Source organism: Cynocephalus volans, chromosome 2, assembly GCF_027409185.1.
Source record: "Cynocephalus volans isolate mCynVol1 chromosome 2, mCynVol1.pri, whole genome shotgun sequence".
NCBI lineage: Eukaryota > Metazoa > Chordata > Mammalia > Dermoptera > Cynocephalidae > Cynocephalus > Cynocephalus volans.
In genome coordinates this window covers 231,366,039-231,381,064 of record NC_084461.1, presented here as the reverse complement: position 1 = coordinate 231,381,064, position 15,026 = coordinate 231,366,039, and the positions used below count along the sequence as shown (strand labels likewise).

The 15,026-nt window shown below is 37.6% G+C and overlaps 1 protein-coding gene across 4 annotated transcripts in view; it reads left to right on the top strand.

Moving 5' to 3' along the window:
- NRG3 (neuregulin 3) overlaps positions 1 to 15,026 on the top strand; it is a 1,080,861-nt gene that overhangs the window by 813,773 nt on the left and 252,062 nt on the right. The window lies entirely within an intron of this gene.

Here is a 15,026-nt window from a genome sequence, read left to right as displayed (position 1 = left end):
TATCAACCAAATCAATGGCTCACTACTGTAACATAGAGAAAAGTCCTTGGGGCCATGGATTGGGATGGCCCCAAGGTATATGGTCCTGGTAGCCAGGCTGGGAAACCCAAGGCAGTGCAGCCAGGTAAAGGTGGAGGCCAAAGACTGAACCCACGTAGGAAATGTCAATGTTTGTAAATGTCGTGAGCCTATATATGAGGGCGTCTTCAAAAAGTTCATGAAAAGATTTGTATTATGTTTTAATTCAATTTTTCCACAATATTTTGGACGTATCATCATATATACATGTGTGTGTCTGCATGTATATGTGTGTGTGTGTGTGTGTGTGTGTGTGTGTGTGTGTATCTCATATCTCCAAATGGCAATTTGTTAAGGCAGGTGGGGATGTCAGAGAGAGAGACAGAGAGATCACTCAGAGCCTTCTCCACAAAAGCCCTGGCACTGAGATGCAGAATGCACACATTTCTAGATGATTGGATGCCCTGTGCTGTTCCTATAAAAAAGGTGTAGACATAAAGGATTCACAGTGTTCTGCTGATAAGAACTAAAATTGAAGTTTGCTGCAGTGACACCTGATAAAAATAACATTTCTTTGTCCTAACCAAAATGAGGCCTGCTTCATTTCACGATAGGCACTTACAATTATTGAGAAAAAGTGTTAGGAAAGAATCCTAGGCCCTAGAGACTCTCAACGTCTGGATCTATTCCAAGTCTGATAACATCATGGGAAGCAAATTAAGGTGAAAACTGATTGCCACTGATTGCAAGGTGTTTATATAAAATTTAAAGGATTCATAAAGAGCGACTGATGTCCTGATGTCCAAAATAAATTATCCTGTAACAGAAAATTCAAATGCTTTCATCACTATAAGAGATGCTTAAAAATATGTAATATTATAACAAAATATTTTAAAATCCTTTTTATTGAGTACTACTGTTTCTATTGAATCAGTAAAAAGACACTTATCACTATGGAATTTCATATTTTTAAATTAGAACTAGTTTTTTCCTAGTTCTTTCATTGGTTAATGTGGGCTAAACCTAAGACCAAATCCTCTGCAAATTATTCACAAAAACAAACAAACAGATATTAGAATTTAAATAATTGATACAAAGAAAAAAATCATACCTTAATAAATGTAGAGGTGCACTGAAATTAAGTAATCTTACATCTAGAAACATTTTGGCTCATCTGAGGCTTGATCCTAAACTATGAGTTTTCTTATGTAAATAGTCTTCTCATACTGACTGGTGATCATAGCTTTTAAAGATGGAATCGTCTTATAAGCAAGCAATATTTTTGACATCATCTGATTCTTCAGTGGTCTCATCTTGTAGAGAAGATATCAAATTGTGTATAAGAGGAAGTTTTTACATCATCTCCCACTATAGTAGGTTTTGAGTAATCTGAGCGTACAGGGACACTGAGTCTCTCAACCAAGGGGTCCTCAGGCCTCTACTGTGACACTCCCAGTGGCAGACCATTGCCACGTCTATATGGTTCTGTTAAAAACTCTTTCTTTAACGTGAGTCAATGTCTCAGTCCCTTCCACTTTGAGTCACGTGTAGGCAGGTCCTTCTGGATGTAAAGGCTTCACAGAACAAAACCAAACCCAGTGTCCCCGGACAGCTTTTAGTTATCAGATGACAACCTGTTGAAAGAGACTTCCTCCAGTTTTGCCATTCACCAACACGTTCCTCTGAATAATTTATTTTCAATATCCTTATTAAAGAATAACATCTACAAATAAGTCTTCTATTCTAGGTTTGTCTTCCATACACTAAGCACACCACAATCAGCTTCACAATCCTGATCACGTCTCCTGTGCTGTTCAACGTCTACTTCTTGCTCATAGCAAAAGTCAGTATTAACACTGAGGGTTCTGGTACATGAGTTGACAGCGCTAGGCGAAGGAACAGTAATTTGAAAGCTTTCCAATGTTCAGCAATAAAAAAAAATATCGGCAAAAAGCCCTGGACACAAATCACAGCATCAAACTGTATTAGCTTTGAGATTTGATCAAATTAATTAATCATTTCAGTCCTCCATTTTTCATCTCTAAAACCATAAATAAAACAATGCTGACCTAAAAATAATGGGTAGAATATATAGGTATTTATGTAAAGTGTCTAGTGCAGAATCTAGCAATAATATTTCTCCCTTTTCTACATCAGATAATGTAGATTACTTCCAGGAGCCACAGTCACTTCTTATTTACTTCTGACAAATGATTTTTTTTTTAAGTACTAATTATAAAATCGACTAATTATGTTGTAGCCTTGGGAAGTTTTAGAATACATTATTAAAGCTGTAATTGTAGTGTGACTTTTTTTAGATAGAGGTCTGGTAATAAATCCCCCAGAAACCTTTATATAATGTAGCTTTTTTATTTGAAGCCAAGACACAGAATGAGAAAGCTAGAGCTTTTCATCTTCAAAAGAGTTTATGAGCTTTAAGTAATTAGTAGGCACGGCTCTCTTCGTGCATCAGGCCGGCATGATTATCCCTGTGGGCAAAGGAAGAAATGAGTGCCCAGAGGGATAAATCTGTTTTACTTTGAGCAGGGTGTGAATGCGAGTTCGTGTGCCTGTGTGTGTGAGCTGAGAGGGTTTGGGGTGGAGGTGGGCGTGCATTGGAAGGAATCGTGAAGATTCGTAGTGAAAACTCATGTAAAGGTTTGCTGGTGCAGTTTTTATAACTTTAGTAAGATCTCTATTACCTAGAATAACTGAGGGGAAAGACTTGGCTGCAGGAGTTACAAAAACATGAATTGGTGTTTTCTTATATTGATATAGATGTATCAAGATATTCCTTCATGGGTGCTATATGAGTATATGACCAACCCTGCCGATCCATACCCTGGCCCTTCTGTTTTGTTCTCTATCTCAGAAAGCCATATTTCCTAGGCTCTCTTGACCAATGGCTTCTGAGTCAAGAGAAGTTGGAGTTGGCTAATAGGAAGAACTAAATTCAAAGATTCCTTATTTCTGCTGTCTGTTTTCTGTCTCTTGGCTCAGTTCCAGCAGAAGCTAGGTTCATCCAGGTTCCAGCTCGAAATCCGCTGGCTTTACCCTGGTTTCCCTGACTCAGACTTCTCCCTTTGTCCCTTCCGCCTAGGGGTGAGAGTGACTTTATGCTGTTGCCAATTCCTATGTCACTTTATTATTATTTTATTTATTTATTTATTTATTTTTTTGTCGATATACATTGTAGCTGATTATTGCTCCCCATCACCAAAACCTCCCTCCCTTCTCCCTCCCCCCCTCCCCACCAACAATGTCCTTTCTGTTTGCTTGTCGTATGGACTTCAAGTAATTGTGGTTGTTATATCTTATCCCCCCCCCATTTTGTGTGTGTGTGTGTGTGTGTGTGTGTGTGCGTGCGTGTGCATGTGTGTGTGAATTTATATATTAATTTTTAGCTCCCACCAATAAGTGAGAACATGTGGTATTTCTCTTTCTGTGCCTGACTTGTTTCACTTAATATAATTCTCTCAAGGTCCATCCATGTTGTTGCAAATGGCAGTATTTCATTCGTTTTTATAGCTGAGTAGTATTCCATTGTGTAGATATACCACATTTTCCATATCCACTCATCTGATGATGGACATTTGGGCTGGTTCCAACTCTTGGCTATTGTAAAGAGTGCTGCGATGAACATTGCGGAACAGGTATACCTTCGACTTGATGATTTCCTATGTCACTTTATTGTCCCTCGTTTAGCTTCTCACCATTTCTTCACCTGTGTGATCATCTATTAAATTTAAATTGTTAAATTATTCAAATATATAAAGAAGTTTCTGTTTCCAGGTTTACCAACTCTTGCTTTCTCAGTATGTTTAATTTTCAATAAACGTATTAATTGAGAGGTTAGACTATTATGGTGTATTATTGTCTAAAGCCATATAAAATATTGAGTTTTATTTTAGGCATTTTTTGATGGATTTGATTATGCCATTAAATGATTGTGGGCAAATTATTCATATCATGATCTTTACGATAAGTGTAAAATGATAGGCCCTACCTTCCTCAAAAGATAATTAATAATGAAATGAAGCGCTTAAAAATATGCATGACACTACCTGAACAGTCAAGAGCAACAAGAGATAGAGAAACAGTCATGTGTTGGTATCATTTTGAAGTCCCATTCAAAGTTCTAACACACGATTCCATGTGCTCTGGGTCACAGAAGTTAATTTCTCTGAACTTCCATCTCCTCATTTATAAAATAGTTGTAACAATATCTCCTTTTCATGACACATATATATATATATGTATATATCTCACCCATCACATGAGTACCTGGATCTCTGGATCTCTCGCCCTCTCTTTTTCAATGTTAGCAGAAACAATCATTATGTATTTATTGATTTGAAGTCACTACTCATCTTCTGAGTTTTCATTTCAACTTGCCAAGTACCCTGTTAAGTAACATTCTTCAAAATTCCACTTTGAATTTAATGTCTGTGGATTTCTACTTTATTTTTGTCAGCTTAGTTGTGCCAGCTTTCATTTTGCCATGTTTTTAATCAAAGGTCAACAGTCATGATGTCCTTGTCACTGTTTGAAGGAATATCCCCTAAGAGGCCTTCTCTTAGTATACTCATTCTTACCCATATCTTTGTATGATTTGTTTAAGTTCCACAGGACATTCAGGTTTAGAATAATATGTTTTGTTATCCAATCTTATCCAAGCTAGTGGCTTTGATATTGCCACCTCTTTTTCACCTGGCTTTGTTACTAGACAGAAAAAGACAAAGGGACTTGTTACCAGAACTCTAGCCAGTTGCATCGTGCTGACCACTCTCCAGAAGAACATATGCTTTGATTGGAAAGACTCAGAAAAATTTGGCATCAGGGATGGCATATGGATTTAGGAATAAGCCTTTGCTTTTTAAGAGGTAGTGTGAAATAGTAGAGAGAGTGTGGGATTTAACAACAGTATGTGGACCCTAGTCCTTGTTCCATCCCTTATGCCCTTTGATGTCTTAGGCAACCCCCCATCTTTGTTTCATAATTTCCTCCTTCACAAAATGAAGTGGTTGGAACAGTTGCTCTTTATGATTTCTTCTGTCTCCACAATTCTGTGGTAGCAGAAACCATTTATATTGGGGCCAAAATCTTTACTTGCATCTGGTTAATTTGGATGCTATATTTTTGTGTCTAAGACACACTATAGTATTGGGAATACTTGTTACTGAAAATCAAATGAAGATAAGATGCTATAACTGGGCCTTAAAGAGTCAACAAAGCAAAGAACTTGAATTGTTTTTTAAAATAATTTGTAATTTTTTTTTATTTTATGCAATTTTTTGATTGCATCATCATTAGTATATATTTTAAATTAAAAAAAATAAAAAAGCAAAAATACAAATGTGCTTACAATGAAAAGCCACCAGCCATGGACTTATCTTTCTGCTCCACCACCCCCACTCCTAATCCCCCACTCACACCCCTCCCCAAGCTTACTCAACCATTTTCATTTGGGATTTTCCTGGTTGTTAATTTTGTATCTTTAAATAACATATTAAGCCTCTATTTCTTGATTTATCTACATTAGAAATTGAGTGTTGACTTTCTACTGTTAATGGGAATTTAAGTAACTGGCCTCAAATCCCTTCTCTTCTGTCTCTTACCTTCCTGACTCTGGCATTATTCTCAGTTTCCAAAGTTGGTCTTAATGACACACTTAAGTGAGTAGAATAGTATGGTTAAGAAATGGAGATTTTTGTGTAAAATGGACATTGCTCTAGTTACATAATTCCCTGGTTTCCGCCTAACAGATTTTATTTGACTGAGCATCCATTTAAATCTACAAGCCTGTGCCTTTTTTATTTTTTTTTAAGGCCAGACCTCACTTTCCTCTCGGTCTGAGTTGCATGAGGCTTTTAATATGAAATCACTTTCCATTCAGTCCACAGCTTCCTTGCTGCTGATGAATGTCATACATAATGAAAGATTATATCCATTTATCCTCAGCAGTAAATCATTTACCACACAAGGGAGATATATTATTGTGAATTCTGATCAAAGCTGCCCACTTCCTTTAGCCGGCAGAAATGCTGCACCCTGTTGGTTGATTGTACTATATCCTGGGAGAAACAGGGTAAATTATGCTGTTGAATAAGGGTTCAGCAACTCTAGGGGTTTCTAGAATGGCTTTTAAAAAATGACGTTTCATGCAGAACTTTCTATGATCTAGGCATGTGAACTGTAAAAGTCTTTTTTTTTTGCCTTACTCACTTAATTAAATCAGAAAGCTGTGGGACTTCTGCAGCTTGCTCAGTGATGTCTGCAAACGGATTTGTGAATGACACTGTGTGGATGCTTTGCTCCCTTTCTTAGAGAGACAATAATTATTACCACTTCTTTTTGAAGCATGCTGTGAGTGGTTTTATCAGTTCGTTTGCTAATGAGCTCCCTTTCTCCTTTAAAATGCCAATCATAAGGATGCCTTTTAAATAAGATTTATTTCCCAGATTTATTTTCTTTTCACTCTTCCTTATCAAGCTGTGTACTGTTTTGCTTTGGGGGAGTCACCCACAAACCCAGGCAGAGAACAAGGCTGACCCTTTGATCTCTGGTGGATAGCGCACTCTCTCCCTCCGTCATCTCCTTCTTAGAAAAGCGAATCCAGAAAGGATATCACAGCCCCCCCAGATGAGTTCTTCTCATGTTTGATCTTTGATTTTAGGTTATCATTGCCCTGTGCTACACATCTGTGTTCACTGCTTTTCAAGTACAATAGCATGTGAGTGCCTCAATATTAAAATTATCCTGAGTAATTTGAGATGCAGAATGCAGCAAGAATAGGCCTTTTTTTCCTTCCATCTCACTTGGGCTGCCGGGCCAGCATGCTCTTACGCTTTATTCAGATTTTATGCAAAGCAGGAGCTGGTGATCCACACAACCAAGTCAGAAACCTGAACCCAACATTTACAAACAACACTACTTCCTTGGATCATTACCATATTCTTAAAATAGGCTTTCAGTGCTTTGACCATTTAAGAAGTAGGTATTCAAATTCATATTTTACCTTTCCAGACTGTATGAGCTCATCACACCCCTTATGTGGTTTATAGAAGTGAGTACAATGTGCCTTAAGATCTTCATCCTTAAAACAAGAGATTGCTAAATTAATCAGAATAGGGTATAGTTATAGCAAAAATATTAAATACTAAACTTTAACTTAGGTGTTTTTGTTGATAGTTTTTACTTCCCTGATTATTCAGATTTTTTTACTCCCACATAGGTAAAATTGCCTGATTCGGCGAATGAACTATAGGATACCTAGTTACATCTGGATTTCAGATAAACAATGAATGCATTTTTAATATAAGTGGCAGATGTATTTACCATAAGTCTTAAATATTGCATGTGCTACACACTTATAAAAACTGTTGTTTGTCCAAAATTCAAATTTAACTGGGTGTCTAGTATTTTATCTGGCAACTCTACATATAGAAGAATTCAAGTTCCGGTCTTTGCTATGCTATAGCTGTCAGTTCCCCAACTTGGTAACTGCTATGGACTGAATTGTGCTCCTCCAAATTTATATGTTGAAGCCCTAACCCCCATTGTGACTGTGTCTGGAGATAGGGTCTTTAGGAAGCAATTAAGGTTTAAGGAGGTATAAGGGTAGGACCTTAATCCTATAGGACCGTGGCCTTATAAGCAGAGGAAGAGAAAGATCTCTGCCATCTGAGGTCCCAGAGAGATTGTGCTGTCTGCAACCCAGTGACATAGCCCTCAACAAACACCAACCATGCTGGCGCCTTGATCTTGAACTTACAGTCTCCAGAAATGTGAGAAAACAAATATCTGTTGTTTAAGCCACCCAGCCTATGGTATTTTGTTAGTGCAGCCCAAACCAACTAATAAAGTAACTTTGAGATGTCTTCCTGTGGCTCAGTTTTATTTTTCTTGCTGAACTGAGAGCTGACAAGCATGGTCATTGCCTTTCTAGTCTGGACATGTGAGTCAAGCAGTCTTCTTATTCTGAGCAAATAGGGATAAGTGAAGTAATCTGCCCACAGGTCGAACTTAAGCATCAGAGGAAGTATGTGGTTGGCTAATTTCTCATTCTTGGTAACATCATAAGTTAGAACGAGAAGCAGGAATCAAGGAGAGTGGATATAACAATGAATCCTGGTCTACTACTGGCTGAGAAATGCCAAGAGCAGTCATGGGAACTTTCTATTAACTAGAGAAGTAAGGGAAGGGAGTCGGACTCTCCTCTGACTTTGCTGTTAGAACTGACATTGTCTGATTATTAGACATGTTTACAAGGAATAAGGGCAATGTGTGAGTGTGCACACGTGTGCCCCCATGCACAGAGCATGCAGTAAATCAAGACCCAGTAATCCAATTTAGAAATGAGCACCTGGAACCTCTGAGAGGTTAATCACAGGCCTCCATCGCCCTTCCGCATGGCAGAACTGAAGATCCTCCTGTTCCCAAAGGACGTGCCTTTTCCTCCCTTGACAACTAGAATCTCACAATCCTCATAATAGATCTGGTGTATGCTAGAAAATTAGTAATGGAGCCTTTTCTCAAATTGACATCAAGCAAAAGTCCATCCATCCTCCACCAGTTACTGTTACTCCCCTAATCCTTTTGTTCTTCTAATAGTAATTATTATTTCATGACCCCTTATGTGATATTAAAATTAGGAAGACTTGTCTCCAGAGGGCCATCATATTACTCTTTTATTTACCTCCTTACTCTAAAAATAGATTTTTTTTGTTTTGTTTCTGATGTGGTTCAGTCAAAACTAAATTAGATATAATGGGTTATTCGATCCACATGGCAGCTCAGGATAATGTCGCTATGCATCCTAAAGTGGGTAAAATCGTCATGCCATGTTACATGTTTTCATTTTGTTAATGAGGTAGTGAGGTCAAAGTGAAGCTCGTGATCAAGTAGGGGCAGGAGTATCTATAAAGGCAAAATGTTTGTTCAGATTGATGTGACAATTCCCCAAGAGTGAATGTGGCATAATCGGTAGTAAAGTGACTCAATGTGAATGGGCTTCTGTCTCCTGGTACTGAAATCGACCAACAAAGTACACAAGTATCTGCTGGACACAAATTCCTGACACTCTGTACGTGGCTAAGAAGACCTTGCTGTTGAGTAAACACATAGATATATTTTTTTTAACTTCTCGGACTTGAAATCATTCTTTTTCTTTTCTTTCTTTATGACTCAAGTTAATGACTAAATGCAACACACCTCTTGGATCTGAGTACATGATTTCAAATTCACACCTGAAATCAGCAGTTTTGTGATGAAGAATTGGTCCCCATCTATTTTTGAATCAGAATAATTTTTTGAAACTTTGCTAAAGGAAAGATTTTAAAAGAAATACTTAAATTTTCTTACAATTCGATTTCAGATACAATTCCACTAACAAGAAATGTCAGAGTGACATTATAAGCACCAATTTCATCAGCCATGGAGTTTGTGATATATTTGAAAGCTATTGATAACACACTGGAAAATCTTCATGAGTTGGAAATCAGCTGTTACTCTGCAATAATCAAACTCCAAATGTTACAGTTGAAAGGAATGTGGAAAGGCTATATCTATAGCCAGACTGTAGATAATTTTAATAACAATTGGTTAATTTAAAAATCTTGCTGTCTTAATTAGTGCTCCATTTTAAATAAGAGCACTTAATTAAATTCTCAATTCAGCTACAGAAAGATTACACTTGAATCAGTGTCACAATATTCTCCATAGTCACATCTAGATCTCCTCCTATGATGAGTGGCTGAGGAAGGTGGGGGACTTGTTCTAACATCATTAATACTTTCTGAGCCAGTGACTATAGGCTGCAGATTCTTAGCTGAAAAAATTCTGGCCCACCCAGCACACACTTTGCATTCAGACATAAGCCTAATTTGGAATTCTGGCTCCTACACTTTCCATCTCCTTGATGCTAGGCAAGTTATTTTGCCTTGCTAAGAATTCGTCCTCTGATTTTTGTTTATTTTCTTGTTTGTTGTTTTTCTTTGTTTCCTTTTGTTTTTAAATTGAGGGTAGTCTGCAATCAAGAAATGTCATTGTCCTTTGGCCAATATCTCCTCAATTCCTATCCACTCCCTAGCCCCTGGTAACCACCATTCTACTCTCTGCTTCTATGAGTTTGCTTTTCTGATTCCATATATAAGTGAGATCATGCAGTATTTGACTTTCTGTTCCTGGGTTATTTCACTTAGCATAATGTTCTGCTGGTTCATCCATTTGCCACAAATGACTGAATTTCCTTCTTTTTTAAGGCTGAATAATATTCCATTGTATATATGATCATATATTACATTTTCTTTATCCATTCATTTATCAATAGACACTTAAGTTGATTCCATATCTTAGCTATTGTAAATAAGGCTGCAATGAACATGGGAATGAAGATATCTCTTCAACATACCAATTTCATCTTCTTTGAATATACACCCAGTAGTGGAGTCATACAGTAGTTCTATTTTTCATTTTCTGATGAACATCCGTACTGTTTTTCCTAATGACTGTACTAATTTACATTCCCACCAACAATGTACAGGAGAATAAGTTAAAGAGATCTATTGTACAACATGGGGACAATAGTCAACAGCAATGTATTGTTTACTTAAAAATTGCTAAAAATATACATTTTAGGTGTTCTCACTACAAATAAATAAGTATGTTAGGTAATACATGTTAATTAGTTTGATTTAGCCAATCCACAATGTAGACAAATTTCAAAACATGATGTTGTATACCAGAAGTGTGTGGTATTTTATATATATTAAAAATATATATATATATATAAAAAAATATATATATAATATATATATATACGAAATCTGTATTTGTTGATGAAAATAAGTAAATATCATCATCATTTTTTACTAGCAATTCTCCTAAAGGTCTTCCTATCCATAGTTGGTGAGTACCTTTTCAATTAATGTAAAGTTCAGGAAGTATGCCTCTAAATCAATCACTTGTATCTGTGACACGGTTTAAGAACATTTTGAAATTGGATAATAATTTACAAAACTTGATCTTTCATTTTTAAAGTAAATTATGGTTTCAGGACATGATACTTGGGCCATATTTTCAAATACTAATCTTGGGAAATGTGGTTGGTTGTACGGCAATTTACACATCCACTAAATTTCTAAGAATTTCAGAAGGTACCACAGATAAAGCAAGGACTTTAATGTCAAACCCAGTTGAGTTTCAATATAGTTTAAAGACTTACTGACTGTGTGATTTTTGGGGTGAGACACTTAACCTTTCTCAATCTCCTTTTCCTGACTTGTAAAGCTGGGATGACAATTCCAACAGCACGGTACTGGTATAAAAACAGACACTCAGACCAGTGATGCAGAATAGAGAACCCAGAAATCACTCCTCAGGCTGACAGCCATCTGATATTTGACAAAGGCAACAAAAACCTACATTGGGGAAAAGACTGTCTCTTCAAGAAGCAGTGCTGGGAAAATTGGACATCCATATTCAGAAGAATGAAACTAGACAGGCACCTCTCACCATATACTAAAATCAACTCAAAGTGGATTAAAGATTTAAGTATAAGACCAAAAAACTATAAAATTACTAAGGGAAAATATAGGTGAAGCACTTCAGGAAGTAGGTCTGGGCACAGACTTTATGAACATGAGTCCCAATTCAAAGAATTTTGAAAACTAAAACATTTAATGAATGCTTAGGATGAACACAAGCATTATGACATTTATTCCTAATAATAATTCTAGAAAGTAGCTACTATTGTAAGCTCCATTTTATGGATGAAGAAAAGGAGACACAGAAAGACTATGTAGGTAGTAAACAGAGGACCCAGGATTCGAGATCAGGCAGAGCTCCAAACCACCCTTCCTCTAAAAGGTAACGTTTAAATGCTTCATGAGTTTTTCATTTTTCCCAACTAAGGACTGACATTGAGGCTGAGGAGAACTGGTAGAATATAGAAATGAATACCTGGAGAGATTTTTCCTTTCTCAAATCAGCATTTAATGGGCCCCTTAGAATTGGCAGGTTTGTGTATTACTCACGAAGTTTCTGTTTTCCTGTAAAAGAAAAAAACCATACTGTTTGTCTGCCACTATTTCCATCATGAAGCTAATTGATTTTTGCTAGTTAAAAATTTATGTCTAAAATCATGGTTTCAAGAAGGAAGCATGTATTTCTCCTACAAAATTTATGCAGTGACCAGGCACTACACAGGGATTGAAGCAAACATTTGAATATTTTTGTATCTCTCATATATTTCTCTCTATAAATTATCTTTGTACATATGTGACATATGATCTCTAGGCATAAAAATTATCAAAATGTAAGTGTATCATATTAACGAGGTGGGCTTGTTCATTTTTCTCCTTCCTGGTTTTCCCATAGACTGTAAACCCAACCCTCTTAATCATTATGATATAAATGAGGAAGATGGGTGCTAGGAGACCATGTGCTGACTGGGCCATCCACATAGGTCACTGATCCCTGGGGATGAGGATGAAGCGGCAATGGGGAACGAGGCAGTGATGCGGTGATAACTCCTTCCATCAATGAGTAAATGACCAGGAAATCAGCACCTAAGGGCCAGGAGGATAGTGAAGTTCCCTCAAAGGAACAGTTTTGTGTTGCGAGTTTTTGTTTTGCTTTGTTTTCCTAACAGGAGGAAGGGGGAATTGAAGAAAGATCTGGACGTGTAGGGAGGTTTTGATGCTAAGTAGGAGTTCTTCAATTTTCACTCAAAGTCACTAATATTATTAGCTCTAACTTAGTTGTTCTTCAGGAAATGGGCTCAAAGAAATAAACCAGTGCATGAGAATTCTAGGTGGCCACAGTAATCACTTTCAGCTGGCCCAAAGACTCTGATTTCTGTGGGAACATCTGCAAATGACCTGACCATTTTTAAAGTGTCTTGCTTAGGCCCTCCCACGTCCAGGCTGGGTGATACGCTGTTTCTGTTTTACCTCACCAGACAAAGCAAATATCAAATTTCCTTCAAAGATCATGCATTTTGTATTTTCTCATCTTTGCCAAGGATTGCCTTTTAAAACTTTTCACTAAAACCAACCACTGGGTTTTCCTGCAGGGATGAGGTAGAAGAGGAAAAATGATAGAAAGGCATGCTTGTAATTTCAGGTACAGCTGGACACGTGGGAGGGGGGCGAGAGCAAAGCCACAAGGACATGAGGAACAGAAGACGTTATGTCTGCTTTTAACACTAGAGTCGTCCACCCTTATTCATGAAGGGCACATCCCAAGACCCTTCGTGGATGCTGAAAGCATGGATAGAACTGAACCCTATATATACCATGCATACATTTATCTTTCCTTCTCCACAATGTCATAGGTAGAGATTCATTCTTACTGTAGATCTTAGCACCCTTAGCATAAAATTTCTTTTCTTTCCTTATTAAGTTGAGAATTTTCACCCTTTCACTTAAAGGAAGCACTCTAGAGCTATTCTTTTTTGTTTGTTTTTAACTAATTTATTTATTTTAATTGACACCTTGTAATTTTACATACTCATGGGGTATAATCTGATGTTTTGATTTACTGCTATTCTTTGGCATATCCAATTGCCAGCATTGTTACTTTTGCACTTTGGGGTCATTATTAAGTAAAATAAGGATTCCTTGAACACAAGCACTGCTACCCATGACTGTGGATCTGAGAACCAAGAGAGCTGCAAGTGATTGAGGGACAGGTGGCGTGGACAGCATGTATACACTGGGGAAAGGGATGCTCCATATCCCAGGTGGGGTAGAGCAGAATGGCGAGATTTCATTGTGCTATTCAGAATGGTGCACAATTTGAAATTTGGGAATTATTTCTGGAATTTTCCATTTAGCTTTTTTGGACCGTGGTTGACTGCAGGTAACTGAAACCACAGAAAGTAAAACCAAGAATAAAGGGGACCACCGTACACAACTGACCCTATCCCTGGGGAAGGAAGGGCCCTGGTTTGTGATTTGGCCCTGCAGAGAGAGATCTCTGCTGATGCTTAAACTGGGATACAGTCTTCAGCCTCTTCTCCCTGCCCATCCCTCATTGCCAGGGCCAGTCTCTCTTATTTTGGTTATACTTCCATACTTACCTCTTCAGCCTCTCACCTACCCTACTCTGCTTTGGACATTGTCTTCTTGTATTAGTCTGTTTCTGTTGTTTATAACAAAATTCCTGGAACTGGGTAATTTATAAGAAAATGAAATTTATTGCTTACAGTTTCAGAAGATGGAAAATCCACAGTGCAGGGAACACATCTGGTAAGGGTCTTGATGGTGGCAACAGTGACCTGGGGGTCTCACATGACAGAAAATGGTAGAGCAGAGAGACAGAATTTTTCATGTGCTCTCCTTTTAAAGCCCTGTGAACCATGCCCCTGGCCACCATTTCTAATCCATTCACTGCTGCACAGTCCTACAATCTAATCACCCCTTCAAGGCTCCACCTTTCGATTACTGTAATAGTACTTCCCACCCTCTTAACACTGTCACAGTAGGGACCAAGCCTCCAACACTTTAAACTTTTGGGGGGACATAATGAAATCCATAATACCCCTCAACTATGTCCTTCCCTACTGCTTTTTTTAAAAAAGAAAATTATAAACAAATAGCATGATCAAGAACTTGCTGGTTTCCAAAGTGATAGTTCCTTCACCTGAGTGGATAAACACGTAGAATTTGAGACTAAAATTTTCCAGTGAAAAATGTCTTATTTCTTGTGAACTGAGTTTGCTCTTGGGGTTATTTCACTATCGATAATAATTCTCTCATTCTCTTAACACAACAATTTGTCAGCCTTGGCTGAGGTTCCTGCTCCCCTCTTAGCCCATCCAGCCCATCAAAACTTACCTGTACAAAATAATCCAGGCGCAGAAAGAGAAATACCACATGTTCTCACTCATAAGTGAGAGTTATGAGGAGAGAAAGAAAGAAAGTTAACTTCCAGAAGAAGAGAGAAGAACTGAAGTTACTAGAGGTTGGAAAGGGGAAAGGGAATAGAGGATAGAAAGAGGCTGG